Raw genomic sequence first — 20971 nt, forward strand, 5'->3', positions numbered from 1 at the left:
GTCTACAATATAATACATTTTATTGTGCAATTCACTGTATGGTATACAGTCGAATTTCGTTCGTTGCACTATCTTTAGGTGGGCTACGTTTTAATTGGGCTCCTGTTAGTTGGGCTATAGCCCACCTTAAACGAAGGCAAACGTCATTTTCTGAAATAAGACCCAATTTATCAATGTTGGTAGCTCTGATTTTCTTTTGTTCTATGTTATTTGAGAGCTTGAAACTCAGCCCGATTAGTGAAAGTCTTTCACTAAGTGGGCAACGAACGAAAGTTGACTGTATTAGGGTTTTACTAGAGTTCATTCAGAAATTTCATAATCCAAATACACTGGATTCTGTTTTTGCACGGGGGATGCGTTTTTTTGTTTGTTTTTTTTCCATGATATTTTTCATAAAATATTTTGATGAGTCACTGAATCGATCATAAGAGTCGATTCACTTTTGTGAGTGAGTTACCTAATATTCGCTCTCGAAATTGGACCAATTTGCTCATCTATATATAGTATACTTGGAACGGCATGCATTTCTCATTGATTTTTCTTTTAATTTAATTAAAAATGCTCTGGAAATTTCTTCATCGAACGCCTGCATGTTTCTAGGAAATTCTGAAGGTTTTCATCTAAGAATTCCAACAGAAATTCTTCCCTCATGGTAATCTAGGTAATCCAAATGGATTCTCTGCACTGAGATGAAATCTCCATTATATTTTATGTGCAGCAAACATAATTTTTTGCAATCAAGCTTTGCACATAAATTTTAACAATGATGCAGATAGAACCCGAAATTATGTAACCTTTATTTTTTATGTGCGACGCACATCCAAAACAAGGTTGGATCCAATTCAAATTATATTAGTCTACTTTTAAATTTTATGTTTGGCAACAAATGGTAAATAAATAGCGCGCTTTTAGATTATTTTTTGTTTTGTTTACTCTTCTCATCATCAAAAAAAAGAAAAAAATAGCCAAAACGTAAGTTTGACGTCTAAACTGTTTGTATAATGTTGAATAATATTTATGTATCATATACATAATTAGTTGATTAAGTGCGATTAATTTTTCTGATGCTGATGGGAGTAACGAGCTGAGGGATCAGTGGCATTTTCAGCCTCGTCTCCAGGTTTGCTGTTGCTTTCTGACTTCGCTGCTATGTTCACCGGTGTGCTCAATCCCTCGTTATATTCACGTCCTGCTGAGGAACAGATATTTTTGATTAAACTACATGAAGTACGTTTTATTGTATTACGTTATTTACCATACGTTTAGATTAAGAGTCCATCAGCAAATTCTTCTAGACACTTCCAAACATGTTTTTTTCTGTTTTATATTGCGTTTGACCCGCAATCAAAAACATATTTCACGTAATTGAATCATGAATGCATTTCATTGTATTGTATTGCGTAGCATGTGGGAAACATATGTCATTACATTTAATTTTATTGTAATCTAATGAAAATTAAATGTTGCACATAAACTAAAATTTTAGGCCCTCGAACCCATCTTATCTGTTTTCCGCACATAAAAAATAATGGAGATTTCATCTCAGTGTGGGGATCCATCAATGAATTTTGCAAGAAATTCTCAAAGGAATCAACCAAGAATTTTTAATAAGGAATTTTTGAAGATTTTTTTCTTAGTAAAATAATCTTATATCTGGCGGGATTCTGTTTATCTAGACACTCCTTAGAGATTTTTTCCAGCAATAAACTCGAAAGAAAAAAAAAAGATTTCTTTTAAAAAAACCTACCTCTATTCCAACAGTTTTTTTTATTCCTTTCTTTTATTTGTTAGGCACTCCGTGCACTTGGCCGCTACTATGCCCACTATCATATCGTTTCTATTCGTGATCAAACGTCAACATCCCACCGCAAAATCGCTAGTGTTTGGAGTTGATTTTAAAATCCAAATTATCACCTCAAAGTAGATGAAAAAACCGAATTTAGTACTATACTATTTAATTCCACTAGAGTTTGTATCCTTTGACAGATACGCGTATTTTACTAAACAGCTCGAAGATTTATTATCACCTCAAAGTTAGTTCCAATAACCTCCGTTATATGAAATATGTTGGCGCGTCGATCGTCGCAAGTTTATCGTTAAACAGTCTATCAGGCTATGGGCATGCCCTGCACGCAGCGAACTGGACTATCGAATTTCATACATTTTGCCTTATGAAAGGTGGAACGATTATTGCAATACTAACGCTTTATGTATCGTTTTAGCATCACTCCCCATCAAGGCGTCGATAGGCGCGTGGTATGCGCTCGAAAATGTTCATGCTGGTGAGCAATAGAAGAAAATTTCTTCTCTTCGAAGAAATTGTTCGCAGGAATTCACCTACAGAAATGTTTACAGATGTTCTCATTTCGAGATCCTGTCAAAAAAAAAATTCAACAATAGTTTCAATGATTTATTTAAAATAACCTGAAAAAATAAATGAATGAATACCGAATTCAATACTATACCATTTAATTCCTCCAGAGTTTGTTTCCTTTGTGAGGCTGTCTTCAGTTTCGTATACTGTAATCCAGGGTACCGTAATCCGGGGGCAAATTGATCAGTGGGGCGAATTTGATCAGGTCGATACTAAAACACATTTCCTCCCAAGGATGCTGAAGGTTAAGATGGCACCACATACATCCCATGTTTTCTAGTTTTTAGATGTCTAATGATGATTTTGAACTATCTCATTTTTAGTAGGGTCAGTTTTGCATTGAAATATTTACACATTTTGAAGGTGTAAGCAACACAGTTGGGAATGTTCGGTGCTAAACAATCCTCTGGTGCTATTCCTACATGTCAACTTTCAGTGTTTAAAATGTTGTGTAAGCTTAGGTATGAACTATTCGACTCATTTTTGAAATCATACAGCATATCAAGAATAGTATTACGCTCATAAAATCGTTTATTCTCATATAATGTGCTTATTTCAAGAGAAATTGCCTACATTTAGGCGTTTTAAGCAGATTTTCAAAGTTTATTTTTGCAATAAAATGATGAAATACTCGAGTTGTAAGAATTTTTACATCATTTTCAGATTCAAGAGACCCAAATTTAGTAAGGAGGGACATTTTTTATTCCTAAACCTGCTTTTATATATGGTGATCAATTTCGCCCCAGTGTGACATTTTAATTTTTTGATATTAAAACAATTTTTATGATGTGTTAAATATTATTTCATGAAAATTCGATTACATAAACTGATAAAGATCAATGGAGTACTGATTTTGTCGATCCATTTGCCCCCGGATTACGGTATCATTGATCAGCGGGGTAACATTGATCGGAATGACCCATATCGTAAAAAGTTCGTATAATCATTTATTGATGAAATATTTCCAAAGCATGAATTGCGCTTCTCCTTCTTATATTCATTAGCTAAAGAAAATAAGATGTTTTCGAAAATTGCATTTTCCTCATGCGTAAATTTAACAATGGGTGGTATGAATAAAAAGCGTTGAACTTTACTGCATGTAGCATCTACTCAAAAACAAAATCCACAAAGTTTAGGGCTCGTTCATAAATTTCATAACGCTCTAGGGAGTGGATGGGTGTCCTCAAAGTGTTACAGCACATATAAAATTTGTAGGATGTTCATACAAAAAGCGTTAAGAGGGGGTGGGTGGGTGTCAAAAATGACCATTTTTGGCGTTATGAAATTTATGAATAAACCCTTAATACACTTTTGGTATGAATAAAGAGCCTTTCGAACATGCAGTACGTACTGCTTTCGAACATGAGCTTTTACAACATACGGGTAGCAATGACTGATGCTGCACGTTAATAAATTTCCATTCAGAGTGCAGAGTGATTCTGCACGTAAAGAAAAATCTATTTAGAGTGACGCTTAAAATTAATACAAATGCATGGAATCTAATCGATTACGTGACAAGTTGCACAAAATCATGAAGGTGCTGTAATTTGACAAGATTTGTAGTAATTTTGCGATTAGTCTTGTATTCTCTTCACGAGTATGATTTTATGATGATAGTACAGCAAAGAATTTTTTGGGTGGTTTTCGGTCTTCGCCAACGCCAAGTGGTTGGCGAATTTTTGAATTTTAGCTTAAAATCTTTGAAGAGATCTTGAGATTACAGCTATAAAACTAGGAACCATATATTTCCTAGCACCAGTACTGAGATTCTGGTAAAATTGCGGAAGAATTTTGATGCACCCGTGTGTTTTCTTAACAGCATGTTGAATTCCGGAAATTCTAAGTGTTTCTGTGATATTCTCGTTATTTCGGTGGAGTTTCTGATAGTATCCTTGGAATTTCTAGAATGTAGAATGCATTGATTTTTATGGGAATTGTAGTGACTCTGATAGCCGTAGCGGTAAACGCGCAGCTATTCACCAAGACCAAGCTGAGAGTCGTGGGTTCGAATCCCACCGGTCGAGGATCTTTTCGGGTTGGAAATTTTCTCGACTTCCCAGGGCATAGAGTGTCTTCGTACCTGCCACACGATATACACATGCAAAAATGGTCATTGGCATAGTTAAACTCTCAGTTAATAACTGTGGAAGTGCTCATAAGAACACTAAGCTGAGAAGAAGGCTCTGTCCCAGTAGGGACGTAATGCCAGAAAGAAGAAGAAGAAGTGACTCTGATGGTAGTCGTTAGAATTTAATGAGGATCTCCCCTAAAACACCATCAGGGCTTCCTTTGAAATTATTAAAATCCTTATCGATTTCACAAAAAAATCCCATTGGAATATAGAAAATATTTACCGACATTCGAAAGGTTTATATTAAAGCTTTGCTTTGAATTCCAACGGAACTGGAGATCAACGGAATCTGAAAGATTTTTACAATAGTCCCAAAAATTGATTTCCAGAATTCCAAATATTCACACAATAATTCGCACCGAAATCTCATAGATTTTTTCAGATATATCGTCTTAAAGATACCCACAGAATTCCAAGGAATTAATAACCGGAATCCCATTCCCATCCGAATTCTAGAGTTTTTACCAGATTTCTAATATTTTCGCAATATTTCTAGAATGGCTTTTGAAATTCCAGAATTATCACTACAAATATCATTAAATTTTATTAAAAATCCGATATTTCTATCGGAATCCCAAAGTTCCTACAGGAATTCCGGAATTCCAAAGGAAATCTGAGAATCTTACATGTAAAATTACTTTATAAATATCTGAATTCTCACTGACATCCCAAAATTCCTAGAAAATAACATAATTATCGTAATGCCAGAATTCACACGGATATTACAAATTGCTCCAGTCGATAATCTTACCGGAATCTCAGAATTGGCGGGGCGTAACCTCAGAATTCCTAAGCAAAACTTAAAATACCTTCTGAAATATCAAAACTTATATCGTTTTCCCATGTTTTTCACGCAAAAGGAAATTATTCTATTCAATTCCGCAATTTCAAAGCATCAGTAGCAACCTCTGAACTGGTAGTTAGCAGTAGCTTTGTAGTAAATGCTACTTTTATTCATAGCAATGCGTTATTTGTAGTATGTTCGAAAGGTGTATACAACTATAGAAAGGAAAATGACACAAACATGTTCCACTCGTGTTCCACATGTAGCCTTCACTACCGAGAGTGTAGTAAATTCAATTTTACTATTTACATTTTATTCATACGGCCCAATATTTTGAAACAACAATTTCAATGGTTAAGGATGACACTACCGAAGATTCGTGTCTCACATAAGTTGTGCAAGCGATATGAGCAAGGAAATTGTGATTCTTACTAAAAATGGCATCGCCAAAAACGATTCCGTTTACAAAACATTCATAAGAATGTGAAATTAGGCAATCGTGACGAATAACTGTTAAGAATGTAGAATTCCCTTAGGAAATTGTCTACCTTTAGGCGTATTCCGCGGTTCGAGGTGTTTTTATTTTTTAAATAACTCAAAAAGTAAATGACTTATAAGAGTTTGGTTTTCATGTTCGGCTTCAGGGGTCATGATTTAAGTAAGTAACGACATTTTCGATATTGCCAAATAGTGTTTACATGGATGATCAATGTAACCCCATATCAGCTAAATCAAAAATCAAAAATCACTTAAAACATTTATTTAAACATACTTAAATCTTTTGAAAACAAAAATACAGTATATAGACACGAGCGGTGGGTGCCAGTACTTGTTTTTAAAATATAAAACTTGTGACATTTATAAGCGGTTTCTTCACCACCGCTTAGGCCTTAAACCTGGTTTAATCGTATGGGTAAGCGTGGTTTACGGCTTAAGGTGAAGGTCCATTTAGCACGTAAACATAATGTTGCCACCCACTCGAGCCACCCGCTAAACCACCCTCTCGAGCCACCCAACACGGCGGAGCACAATGTTATGTGCGTCGGCCAAAAATAAATCATCATGTTCCATGTATACCTCCACCTACAGAATTATGTAGGCAGTATTACTTGCACACGTTTCATACAAATGTATTATTGTCGATATGAATTCTTCAACAACTTCCTTAAAGCTCAAAATCACAATTTATTTCATTTGGTAGTGGAAACATGTTTTTTGACCGAAATTATAAGCATTTTTCACACCATGCGTGTGTTGTTTACTTTTTTTGGCAGTTTTCTCCTCTCTTCTCTCGCTTCTCACGGACGGAGAAAGTTGCCATCAGTATGCATTTGAATTCTACAGTCAATTGTACTGTATAATATCTAATATTCATTTTTGCTGTTAAATTGCGTCGTACATTGTTTTTCTCATGCTTAAAAATGTTTTGCAACACTTGTGACATTGTACACCTTCTGAGTGTTATGAAATTGTAAAATACGTGGATGTAGCAAGTGTATAAATATCCAAACAATTTTAATTCCAAACATAAATACTGACATCACTTCCAATCAGTGAGAGCTGCGCATCTGATTCATAAACAATGTTGGCCCAGTGAATTCGTATTCCGGTGTTATTTTTCGAGCACAAATCGGTGAACTTAAGTGTTTTATTGCTCCCAGGAGTACGGCGCGAGAAAACATAAAGTGTTACAAGTAGGGTAAATTATGTATTTTGGACAGGCTAAGGATATGTCTGGAAACGGCGATTGATTAACTGCATTATATACTAATATTTTATTACCTAATGTTACTTACATGCTTAATGTTCCATTGTACTTTGAGTTTCTGGGGAACAAAAGCTTACAAACTGTAGTATTAGCTTCCAAAATAGCGTTTTTTTGGCGACCTGTCTGTTATACATTTCGGACACCAAATATACATTTTGGACACCCTCATGTGAATATAATTTGGACAGGGGCATTATCTCAATATCCATGCAATGGTTTCTTAAAAAGACGATCATATCATAAAATTTTAGGAGTTTACATGTGACTTATGCATTTTTTCGCTTATCGGATGTGTATATTAGTGATAATCAATAATTTCATGTAATGCAAGCAAATATCATCAGATCCACGAAAAACGCCTGCAAGTATGCATGCTTGTAACATTCCAGTGTATTTCATCAGATGGCTAAATTATATCAACTGAACAAAAACCATAATATATGTTGGACATCACCTGATTTATGCCTTATATACTCATGTTAAGATTTTAGATGAACTTAGCTTAAATTTTAGACATATTTTATCATGTTGCCACTTTTAAACTTTTTATGAATGCCAATTCTGAGCGCTATTATTGCATTTAATGTATGTTCATGAAATTTACATCCTCTTGCATTCGTAGGTTTCACAGATGTTCTGTTGATACAATTTACAATTTTGATATTTATGAAGCCCATTTGTAATTGTTATGTGAATGGTCATCATTAATAAGCAGCATAGTGTATTAAAAATGCAATACATGATTTCCCGTACCCCCCCCTCACCATCTCATTGGAAACGAGCATACAACGACTAGCCTGTCCAAATTATATGCATGTCCAAGTTATATACGTTACCCTATCGCATCAGATTTTTGAATTGTCACGGTGAGTAGAATTACCATGAAAAGTGAATTTTAGGCTGTGAACCGTTTCACCAATTCGTTTATCTTTTAGTTAAAATTTGACATTTCGATAGTTATTTTCCCCTCCAATGGTTAAATTGAACTTCGCGGTCGGCCAATTTGAGATTTGACAGTCGAATAGTTATTTCAGAACGAAGCTGACAGATGGTTAGTTATTCTCAAATTCAAGGGAGCAGAAAATAACTTCCGAACTGTCAAGTTTAACCATGCTCCAGAGCTGGGTTATTTTTAACCGGAGGGGAAATAACTATCGAGCTGTCAAATTTTAACAAAAAGTTAAACGAATCGGTGAAACGGTTCACAGCCTTAGAACAGGCACCGAAAAGCCTTCAAACAACAACACGGTGCGTGAAGAAGAAGTGATTCGATAGTGCGTGATATTTAACAACACAAATCACAGCAACAACTACTTGTTTGCATTCAAAAACAGGTAATTTGTGAAAAACACATTATGGAATGCTTTCAGTTAAGAAACCACCGCTCTACAATAAGGTTAGTAACTTCAAATAATCATTGTGATCGCTCTCCATAACACTGTGAGAAGCGTGGGAGGAGGGAGTGGAAAGTGAAGGGGGAAGTAAGGTGCCATATTAGAGGCCATTTTGGTACCCAAGGAGATATGTCCTTAAGCGAAGGTGAAGAAATCGGCCCTTAGATTTTCAAATGAAAAATTTAAGAAATATCTCAACAACTGATCAATGTTGCCCCGGATTACGGTACTACATTTAGATATTTCTCCAGCAATCCTTGCATGCATACACCGAGGAAATTGAAAATAAATTCTTGCGTGGATTTCTATACTTTTCTCCAAGAAAATGTTCATGAAAACCGTCTCAAAATTTGTAGTGAAATTCGTTTAAAATTTCTCCTAAAATTTATTAATGTATTTGTGTAGAAATTTCTATAGTGATTACACCAGGAAAACTAACATGATTATTTCAAAAATGCCTTACCGGTACCATCGAACCCTTCCAATTTGGGTTCCCTGCTAACCATTAGCAGGCCAATACCATTAGCAAAACCATTAGCGTTAGCCAATAAATGAGATTCACAGTACAAAAATGTTAATCTGAAATTAACCTACACTGTTAGATTTTTACAAAAACAGTTGAAACTGAGACTGGGATACATTCAAAGCTATCAATAAGTGCTAGAAGCTTCTCATTAGTTTAAAATGTTTCGTAACATCCTTGAAATATTTGGAACATCACAGAGAATATTAAAATAAATCGAAATGAACCTTGATCATCTAGATAAAGATTTTCATTCTGTTTAATGTTGTTTCATCATTACTGTTATGCTGTACTTTTGAACATTGACTTGAAGGTACAAGCAATGAAAAGTACTTCTTCGATTTATTTCAGGTTTCCAACAGCATGCAAATGAACGTACAGCAGCGTGTGTTTCACCATACGCGCCAAGCTGTTGTTCGAAGCCGAGATCAAGTATGCAGTGCACGCGGTGCAAACAACGCGTCAACTTTAGTGCGCATCGTACCTTCGTGCTGTGCGTACACGAATTCTCTCTGCTCTTGGAAGTTTTCTTAAAAACTACCTAAAGCAATAAAACAGTACTTTTCAGTGCTACAAAAACAGTACTTTTCAGTGCTAAAATTAAAAACGGTACTTTTCAGTGCTACTAAAACAGTACTTTTCAGTACTATTTTTCTACTATTGATCCCTTTACGATCCTTGTTTGGACCCGTGCCTTCGATTTTTCGTTGGACCCGTTGGCGAAAGCTAGCGGTGGTAATCCTTCTTGGACACCGTCTTGGGAAAAAACCTTTCGAAGGTCACGTCTTCTTTCGTTTATTAATTAAACATGGTATCAACAACAAACAAAAGGAAGGGTGAATCTCTGAATTCACTACTTCCTTCCAAAAAAGTGGGTTTTAAAACTGTCACTACACGTGGCAAGAATGGAAGAAAGGACGCTTCCCCGGAATACGAAGTTTCTTCCAAGGGTGAAATGAATAATTGTATCGAAATGAGCAATCAGTTCGATGCTCTAGACAAATTTTCCGAACACCAAATCGAAGCAGCCTCTAGCCCAGGCTCTTTGATTCAAGTGAGGAAGCAAAGAGTGCCGCCTATCGTGGTCAGTTGTTCCGAATTTGGGGGATTTAGGCAGGAGATCTTGAACTCCATTAGGGGAATCAAGGTTTCCTTCCAAATCGCAAAGAAAGGAGACTGTCGCGTTTTGCCGGAAACTCTTAAAGATCGTGAGCTTCTTCTCAAACATCTTGAAGAGAAGAAGCACAAATTTTTTACTTATGACGACAAAACTGAACGTTTGTTCAAAGTTGTCTTGAAAGGTCTCTCAAGTGACTATAAATCACCTGAAGAGATCAAAAATGGAATAAATGATATACTTGGATTTTCCCCTGTTCAAGTAATCATTATGAAAAAGAGAACCCAATCTGGCATTGTTCGGAAAGGGCTTTCTCAAGAATTTTATTTAGTTCACTTTAACAAAAAAGAACTAAATAATATTAAAGCTTTAGAAAAAGCAAAACTTATGTTCGATGTCCGTGTGACATGGGAACATTTCCAGAAACCTGGAGGAAATTACCAGAACCCCACTCAGTGCCGTCGGTGCCAAAAGTGGGGTCATGGTACAAAAAATTGTCGCATGGATGCTAAATGCATGATTTGCGGAGGTTCTTCTCACGCCAAAGACGTCTGTCCAGTGAAGGAAGATACCACCAAATTCATATGCTGTAATTGCGGGGCTAACCATAAGTCCAATTTTTGGAATTGTCCTTCACGCAAAAGGGTAATTGAGGCTCGTGCCAGGCAGATGAAAGATAATATCCGTTACGATAACGGTCGTTTCCGGAATTTGCCTGGTAGAGTATCGAACAATGCTCATTTTTCAGTTAACGATCGCTTGATCATGAATCATACCCATCAGGAAGATCATAATCATGCTCATTCACAAACTAATTTTAATCCGTCGGGTAGCCGTTCGAATCTTTCTATTTCGAATGTATCTACCCACGGTAAATCCTTTGCCGATATCGTAGCAGGAAATTCGAACTCCTCCCCTGTTCGTTCCATGGGTACCCATTCTACTTGTTTCAAATCAAATGGAAAAAACCCTACCGCCACAGGTAATTCCGCTTCTTCGTCTACCGGAAATTCTAATGGGAAATCACATGACATGTCTGCCTCTGATTTTAATTTTCTAACTGAACAATTGAATCTAATGATTGATGCAATGTTCAAAGCCACCACTATGACTGAAGCAGTCCAAGTAGGTGTAAAATTTACAAATAAAATTGTTATTGGATTACGTTTTTCTAATGGATCCAAATAATAATTTAAATATTTTAAATTGGAATGCTCGTTCTCTGAATGGTAAAGAGGACGAGCTGTTTAATTTTCTTACGGTTAATAACGTGCATATAGCAGTTATTACTGAAACGTATTTAAAACCTGGATCTAAACTCAAAAGAGATCCTAACTTTTTTGTTTATCGTAATGATCGACTTGATGGGGCATGTGGGGGAGTTGCAATCATCATTCATAGGCGTATAAAGCATCAACTGTTTTCATCATTTGAAACTAAAGTTTTTGAAACTTTAGGTGTTTCTGTTGAAACACAGTTTGGTAAATATACTTTCATAGCTGCCTATTTGCCTTTTCAATGCTCTGGACAGCAAGTTAATTTGCTCCAAACTGACTTGCGTAAATTGACTCGCAATAAGTCAAAATTTTTTGTCATTGGTGACTTTAATGCCAAACATCGGTCATGGAATAATTCTCAAAGTAATTCCAACGGCAGAATTTTATTTGATGAGTGCTCTTCAGGATATTTCTCAATTCAATACCCTGATAGCCCCACATGTTTTTCCTCTTCTAGAAATCCATCTACGATTGATTTGGTTTTAACCGACTCTAGTCATCTTTGTAGCCAACTGATTACTCATGCTGATTTTGATTCTGATCATGTCCCTATTACATTTCAAATATCCCAAGAAGCGATTCTCAATCCTATCAGCTCCACTTTCAATTATTTACGAGCCGACTGGAATATATATAAAACGTATGTTGACTCCAATCTTGATGTTAACATTTCTTTAGAAACTAAACTTGATATTGACAATGCTCTTGAAACTTTAACAAATTCCATTGTTGAAGCCCGGAGCATTGCAATTCCAAAATGTGAAGTAAAATTTGAATCCGTGATTATAGACGATGATCTTAAACTCTTGATCCGTCTTAAAAACGTGAGGAGAAGGCAATTTCAACGCACTCGCGATCCTGCTATGAAAATTATATGGCAGGATTTGCAGAAAGAAATCAAGAAACGTTTTGCTCAATTAAGAAACAAAAATTTTGAAAATAAAATTTCTCAATTGGACCCTGGCTCTAAGCCCTTTTGGAAATTATCTAAAATCTTGAAAAAACCTCAGAAGCCAATACCGGCATTGAAAGAGGAAAACAAATTATTACTAACTAATTGCGAAAAAGCTCAAAAACTTGCTATGCAGTTTGAAAGTGCGCACAATTTTAATTTAGGACTTACTAGTCCAATTGAAAATGAAGTTACTCAGGAGTTCGAAAATATTCTCAATCAAGAGAACGTTTTCGAAAATGCCTGGGAGACTGATTTGGAAGAAGTGAGAACTATTATTAAAAAATTCAAAAACATGAAAGCTCCTGGCGATGATGGAATTTTCTACATCCTCATCAAGAAACTTCCAGAAAGTAGCTTATCATTTTTAGTTGATATATTTAACAAATGTTTTCAATTAGCATATTTTCCTGACAAATGGAAAAATGCTAAGGTTGTTCCAATTTTAAAACCAGACAAAAATCCTGCAGAAGCTTCTAGCTATCGTCCAATCAGTTTGCTTTCCTCCATCAGTAAACTTTTTGAAAAGGTTATTTTGAACAGAATGATGGCCCACATCAACGAAAATTCAATTTTTGCCAATGAACAGTTCGGATTCCGCCATGGACATTCGACCACTCATCAACTTTTACGTGTAACAAATTTGATCCGTTCCAACAAATCTGAAGGCTATTCTACTGGTCTTGCTCTTCTAGACATAGAAAAAGCATTCGACAGTGTTTGGCATGAAGGTTTGATTGTAAAATTAAAAAACTTTAATTTTCCAACATACATTGTTAGAATAATTCAAAGTTATCTGTCAAATCGTACACTTCAGGTTAATTATCAGAACTCCAGATCTGAAAGACTTCCTGTAAGAGCTGGTGTTCCTCAAGGCAGCATTTTGGGACCAATACTATACAATATTTTCACATCTGACTTACCTGAGCTACCTCAGGGATGTCAAAAATCTTTGTTTGCGGATGACACAGGCCTCTCCGCCAAAGGACGAAGCCTGCGTGTCATCTGTAGTCGATTGCAAAAAAGTTTGGATATTTTTTCTTCGTACTTGCAAAAATGGAAGATTTCTCCTAATGCTTCCAAAACTCAACTAATAATATTCCCACATAAACCAAAAGCTCTTTATTTGAAACCTTCAAGTAGACATGTTGTCACGATGAGAGGGGTTCCAATAAATTGGTCAGATGAAGTTAAGTATCTAGGGCTCATGCTAGATAAGAATTTAACTTTCAAAAATCACATTGAGGGCATTCAAGCCAAATGTAATAAATATTTAAAATGTCTCTATCCCCTTATTAATAGAAAATCAAAACTTTGTCTTAAGAACAAGCTGTTGATATTCAAACAAATTTTCAGGCCAACCATGTTGTATGCTGTACCAATATGGACTAGCTGTTGTAATACCAGGAAGAAAGCTCTGCAGAGAATTCAAAATAAAATTTTGAAAATGATTCTGAGGCTTCCTCCCTGGTATAGTACCAATGAGTTACATAGAATATCCAATGTTGAAACATTGGAACAAATGTCAAATACAATCATTAATAATTTCAGGCAAAAATCGTTACAATCTTCTATTGCCACGATTAATGCGTTATATGTTTAGGTTAAGTTAGGTTAAGTATATTAAAAACGTTTTTTTTTCTCTTATAAGCAGGTGAAATCAACTCACCTGTAAAAAATCTGAACTGCTACGGCAAATGAAATGTAATATGTTGTTAACAAAATGTTAATTAAATCTTAAATTTGTTTTACCAAATTAGGATGATAGTGTTGTCTAATAACACAGAACACCTAGATATAAGAAATGAATGTAATGTTTGGAATGATACTAATAAAGAAATTAAAAAAAAAAAAAAAAAAAAAAAAAAAAAAAAAAAAAAAAAAAAAAAAAAAAAAAAAAAAAAAAAAACGCGTCAACTTTTGCAACAGATTGGGGTACAGTCACCCCACGCAGTTGAATCACACACAATTTATGAATCAGCTGACTTCAAAAGACAAAATTATTATCAAACTTGTCACAAAACATCACAGAATTATTTTTACTGATAAGAAACTATGTGTAAAAATAATTCTGTGATGTTTTGTGACAAGTTTGATAATAATTTAGTCTTCTGAAATCAGCTGATTCATAAATTGTGGGTGATTCAACTGCGTGGGGTCACTGTACAATGAGATGCAACTTGTTGCTTTTATGAACGAAAATTAATGATCGAAAGTGGTGTGTTCAAACCGAAATTGCTAGAGAACGAGTAGAGCTAGCAATTTGGAGTCAAAGAACGTGTTGGCAAACCCCTTGTTGCCAGCGCGCACCTTCTATACAGCAACCCTGAACCACACATCTATAGTCCATTTTACGAGACGTTTCTGAACAGCTGATCGCTTATTTTATGAATGAAATTTTGGACTATTTACGCCGAGATGACAGGTAATGCTAAAGGCTGTCAATTGGTGAGTAAACATCCGAAGGAAAACAAAGAGGAAAGTGAGTTTGCTTATTTGATTCGTGAATTATTGCCTGGAATACGAGTGAATTTCAATTATTATTTATTTCATCATTCTCAAGCCGTGAAGTATTATTATTTAAGGTAATTGCTATATATATTATGAAAATCTAAAATTAGTGGTTCTATAATAGGCGAATTTGATGTTCCTGTGACAGTGGTCATAACCATAAGCCTATTGAATAAGTTGCAATTCTGCATCAACTGCAACGGTAAGGAACTATTTGTAGAGGTTTTTTTTTCAATAGCTTGTAATGAATTAACTATCCAGTATCCCAAACCGCTTTCAAATCTACGACCAGAAGACTATGACTCAAACTGACTAGCTAGGGGACTAGACGCAGGGTGGCCAGCGAAAAGTTAATTTCATATTCCCGGTTTTCTCTCGTTTTTTTCCCGATATTTCAAAAATATTCCCGGTTTAATGATATACTAAGAATAGTAGTTTACAGAACAAGTTGCAGAATGTGGATTTTTACAGCACGAGTCAGGATAATTACGACGAGTGCTGTAAAAATCGAGTTCTGCAACGAGTTACGTACAACATTTTTTGCAATTTCGTAGAAAACAACATGAGGGTAACAGGAATTTTATCGGAATGCATTCACCATTATTTTACAATTTCTGAAAAAAATGTTGTGTTATGATTCATTATGCAACTCAAAACAGTTGCGTAATGAGTAAGCGTTGTGTAATGAATCATTACAGCACTGGTTTCAGTTGCGTAATGATTATTTCCGCACTGCATACTTCAGTGCAGGAAAGAAGGCCGTTTTATGACAGATTGGCGTGATGAAAAACAGCCTATTACGATGAGAAATTGCAAAAACATTATTGTGATTTTTTTTTTATCATTTGAAACGACTTTTAAGTACAAGTTGTTTGGTCATAAACCAACACATTTCTACTCTGCTTTGCGAAGGCCCAAGCTGTCCGATACATGTTTCGCGTGCTCGGAGGGATTTTTTTTTCAGTTAGCACTTCATTCGCGCGCTATCGGAGTTAGTTTTTATTCCTGCTTACACGTGTTGACGCTGCGATTGTGACTGTTCAGTCGAGAATGGATTACAAACCGGTGAGCTTGTAATAACACATTTGTATCATGACATGTGTTTTTTTAATTGTTGATCGAACTGTGAATGGTTCGTCACTTTAAGTGTTGACATAAGCGCTAATTCATGTTTTATAAAATTTCGAGATTCAAACCTTTGAATAGTTCGATGTTTAAGATGTCGACGCATTGATAGATAACTTTTTTTTTAATCGCATCACTTACCAAGGTGAATCCTGATAATGTAGCTTTTAAGCCCTCCCACTAACAAAACTCCTTCCAACGATGAAGATGCAGAGGTATACTCGGACTTTAGTAACAATGGAACTTACACTAACATTTCTCCCATTCTCCGATAACCGTAAGGACGTGGCCGGTGCCGTTATTGACATTACTAATTTCAGACTCCTCGGAAATGTACATTGAAGATGGTATGCTACTCCCAAGCTACATCTGTTGGTTCCCTATACAATTTCGATAATTCTTGTTGATCACGGAGTAGCAACTACGAATTGTATGATCATCAATGATCATAGACCAAAGCATTTCTATTAGGAGCATACGGAAATCAGATATTTTGCTGCGCATTCAAGTTTTCTGGGCCTATACTGATTCTGATAAATTCCAGTTTGATCTATGAAACGATATTTTACGACGGTCATTTTAATTGATCGTGGAATTTGTTCCGAAAGAGTTCAGTGTTAAAAAAAAACCTTTGCTTATATGATGTAATCAAGTCAATCTTAGAATGAATCATAGTTTAAATTTTAAACTGTCACAGATTTGCTAGACATAAAAAAAATTATCAATTAATTAACATTTCGTTCCATAATGATCAGCATATATTTTTTTGTTATGTTTTATCCCCACTAATCTAGAACATTTTCTCAGGGTAATTATTTCTGATAAAAAATAACAGTTATAATTCTGAAATTAATTAGAATTTTATACTATTTTTACCAAGCCCAAACAAGAAGCGAATGGCAAATCTTCAATGAATATCATAGGTTGTAAACGCATTTAATTTGATCTTAGTGAATTGCAAGCTTGCTTAGAGAAATTGATAACATCCAAACATTGTAATTTTTAACATAAAATGATTCATGAAACTATATGAAAAACTTTCCGCAAGATGTTTCTTCATTAATAGTGTTTAATTTACTAGCTAATTATTTACTGGATTAGAGCAAGTGGTAACATTTGTATAAAGAATATGTTCTTGACTTCATTGACTAACTTGGGATTCGAATTCAGAAGCTTTTGTAAAAATCCGCTAAAGTATAGATCGTGCTGGTTAAAACATTACTTGGTTTGATAAATTTGCCCGGTGCTAATTGAAATTTCCGTATATTTCCCGGTTTTCTCCCTATGATTCGAAATTCCCGGCTTCTTCCCGGTTTTTCCGATTTCCCGGTGCGCTGGTCACCCTGTAAACGTAAGTGAACTATGACTATTACAAAAATTGGCATGCAGTGACCTAATAGACATAAACTATACTAAACTACGGCGCTATGTAAATGCAATAAAACTAATAGACTGTGTATGTATCTGTTACCATTCAAGTTACGTTCAACTACTGCGTTTCATTCAACAGTGGTTATAGTTGCGTAAATTAATTCTTTCAGTACCAATGCTGGTTGGTTCGGAAAACCAACAGAATGAATTGTAGATCAGCTTGAGCCGCACAACTTTGCTTAAGGAAATAATGAAAATCATTACCGTAAAACGGGGTAACTTTGATAGTTTTTTCGAAGAAAACTTGAATATTTATGCATGCTGTTTCAAAGATTTTTAATTTTCAAACAAGTACTGGCATCCCAGCTATCGATTGCAGTTGATAGATTTATTTTGAAAGTATATATAATTTTTCATATAATCGAAAGTCGGTTTTCTGTATTGGGGTAACTTTGATAATGGAGCATAAATAAAAAAAAAATGAATGAATTACGAACATTTATAGGGCATTGTATACTAGACTGGCCCAGCTCAGTATGGGAGAAAAATAAAGTTGTATGATTCCACGGGGCACCCCCCAGGATCATTTCTTGGGGTTAGAGGAAGCCTTTCTGAAAAATTCAGCTCATTTGGTCGTTCCATGAGCTGGCGCATTTGAATTGAAGTTAATATGGGATTTCCAGCTCAAACATATGAGCAACAGCACATCATCTACTGTTTGGTTCAGGAAAATTAATGATCGCGTTCAATTGGACCCAGAATGTCAAAAACACTACTTGATGTAATAGCGAAGAATATTGTAGAAGATTGTACCATGATCAAAATTGATAAAGTTTGTGTTTTAACCATCTGAAGTACATCATGCAATACGGCTTGTATTTCTTCAACATAGCTTGGAGGTAGCCACTAAGCGCATCATAGCCACCTATGACGCTGGGTGAGCTGAGGCACATATCGCATGCATATCAGTGACTGTACGGGAGTGCTGATCTAAGCCTAACTTTCAACAACTGAAAAAGTCATGAAAATGAGATTAAATCCAGATACAACCTTCTGCAACTATGTTCATTAGGATATCAACTAGTGTATTTGTCATTCTGGGCTTATTTGAACGCGAACAATTAGTACAAGGAACGAAACCGTGACATAGGATCAATTTTCAATATATTTGAGACGAATATCCCATACAAACTTCAAATCGAATGCGCCAGCTGGTGGAGCAACCAATTGAGTTGAAATTTTGAGAGAGCGTTTCTTTTACCCTAAGGCTCATATCTAGGGGGTGCCCCGTTGAGTTTTACAACTTTTTTGTTCAAGGGCCAGTCTATTGTATACCTCTTGGCGTTTATCGTTAAATGGCAATTTCTGATTTAGATTACAAAAAGGGTCATAGTTTGTAAAATTGGTTCTCGCTAAGAGATTTGAGACCATATTCAAATTCTATTATAACAAGGCTGTCAAATATAAATAGTTCGTCATTTATCAAATAGTGTTTGTAGAACAGGTAATTCGTAAATGTTTCGGAATTGCTAAAGTTGCATCAACTTTTAATATTCGTATATTAAGTCTCAAATGTTCTCGATTAAATGCAAATAGCTCTGACATGGGGTGTCATACTAATATTCTTTACTTTTGCATTCGTTTTGCTTAACTGATTAATAATCTAATAATATTAATAATAATAATAATATCTATCTTATTTCGTTTTGTATGTAGTGTGTCCCGCACTATCAAAGCTACCCGCATTATCAAAGTTTTACGGTACGTATTTTTCAAAGTAAATTGAAAAAAAAAACAAGAAAAAAACTACTACCTTTGAACTTATTTGAACTTAAAAACGATTTAATCTGAAAAATCTATTATTTGTAAAGACGTAGATCAGTTGGATATTTCATTGAATTTCTAATGGAAGTAAGAGAACTGAAATGCGTTGAACTATTTTAAAGTTATTACCATTTAAAGAAAAAAAGCATAAAAATTAAAATGTTCAATAACTCGGTAAGGGTTAAGAATTGGCAATATGCGTAGAACGATTTTTTTTTATCTAACATGGTCCTCTATCATTCTTCAAAATGTTTGCACTCACGAACCTAACACCCTGTATAAGCATACGAAAGTTCACTTCCTATACTTTGCCATGAGAGTAAACTGACAAGGGAAGGTCACGATGGTGTTACACGGGGTTTTCAACCGGACTATTTTTGTTAGATTCTACATGTTGAAATATGAAAAACCCCAAAGCCTTTCGGGTGATGGACCAGTGGTGTAGCCAGGAGGGGTTCTAAAAGGGGCAATTTTGTACGTATATTATATTATTAGGCTAATTGTAAATTTGACAAAAATATTTTTTTAGTATTTATTGTGATGGAAAAGAATAGAATTGACATTGATGTATGTTTCAAATGTTTTTTTCCATGCTATAGGCGCAATTGGGATGGGTTTCTTGTTAGTATACTATTTCAATTAAACCAAATTTGTTTTGGTGTCCATATTCCATGTTAGTTACGCTTAAAGCATAAAAATACATTTCAAACGTACATTAATGTCAATTTTGTTCATTACTATCGTGATTAATGCTGAGAAAAATCTTTTTGACAAATTTTCAATTGACTCAATAATATTATATTCGTACAAAAACGCCCCTTTCGGAGCCCCTCCTGGCTACACCACTGGTCCATCACCCGAAAGGCTTTGGGGTTTTTCATATTTCGACATGTAGAATCTAACAAACATAGTCCGGTTGTCTAGTGTGGTGCTTCCTTCAAAGGGCAAATCGTCCACTGGAAGCATTAACGTGTAGGTGTCTTAAAAAAAAAAAAAAAAACCCGTGTAACACCATCGTGACCTTCCCTTGTGAGAGTAAACGATGGCAGCATCGTACCTTCAAATGCATTCCCCCTATTGCTACAGTATACCTATTTTATTGTTCATCGGGACATATTAGTTGCCTAACGTATTGAGCGTCTTCGAGCCAAAATGAATTAAATGAATTCCGTACATCCTTTCAGGGGCGTGGCTCAATGTGAGTTCCCCATGACAAAGATCATGCGCAATTCGTACCTACCGATAAAATAGACACGAGTTATGTTATGTTACCAACTGCTTCTCTCACTATCAGTTTTCGAGAAGGAAACATGCACCGCATCATCATCAACAGGAAATATGCAAAGTTAAGAATAATATCCTTCGAAACAGAGTCAATGTGCCAACGCGCTTCATTCGAATTCTGCAAGGTAACCACAGTCTCGGTTGAGCTAATTCAATAAAATAAACTAATCTTTATCCTATTACCGCCAATCAGACACGTGACCGGACGGTTGACTGGTGTAGAAATGAGCAAAGCATTCGGCCTTCACCACCTTTTGAAATTAATTTGAGGGATTATAGCCGATTGAGTGCTATTAGGATGGGGCATCTCCCGACGAGAGAAACTGGTGGTAGCGTCGTAGCATTGTTGGTTTTTGGCCCGCGTGATCTGACTGAACAGCACGTGTGAGAAATGGTTATCAGAATTTCGCCAGGATATAGATTATAAGTCAATATAAACACTGTGATTGCGTGTTCGATGGGAGGGTGCGAACACGTGTGTACGTTAGGAAGTTATGAATTTACAATTGGCTTCTTTTACTGGTCTGATAAATAGG

This window comes from Aedes aegypti, chromosome 1 (genome assembly GCF_002204515.2).
Source record: "Aedes aegypti strain LVP_AGWG chromosome 1, AaegL5.0 Primary Assembly, whole genome shotgun sequence".
In the NCBI taxonomy this organism is placed as follows: domain Eukaryota; kingdom Metazoa; phylum Arthropoda; class Insecta; order Diptera; family Culicidae; genus Aedes; species Aedes aegypti.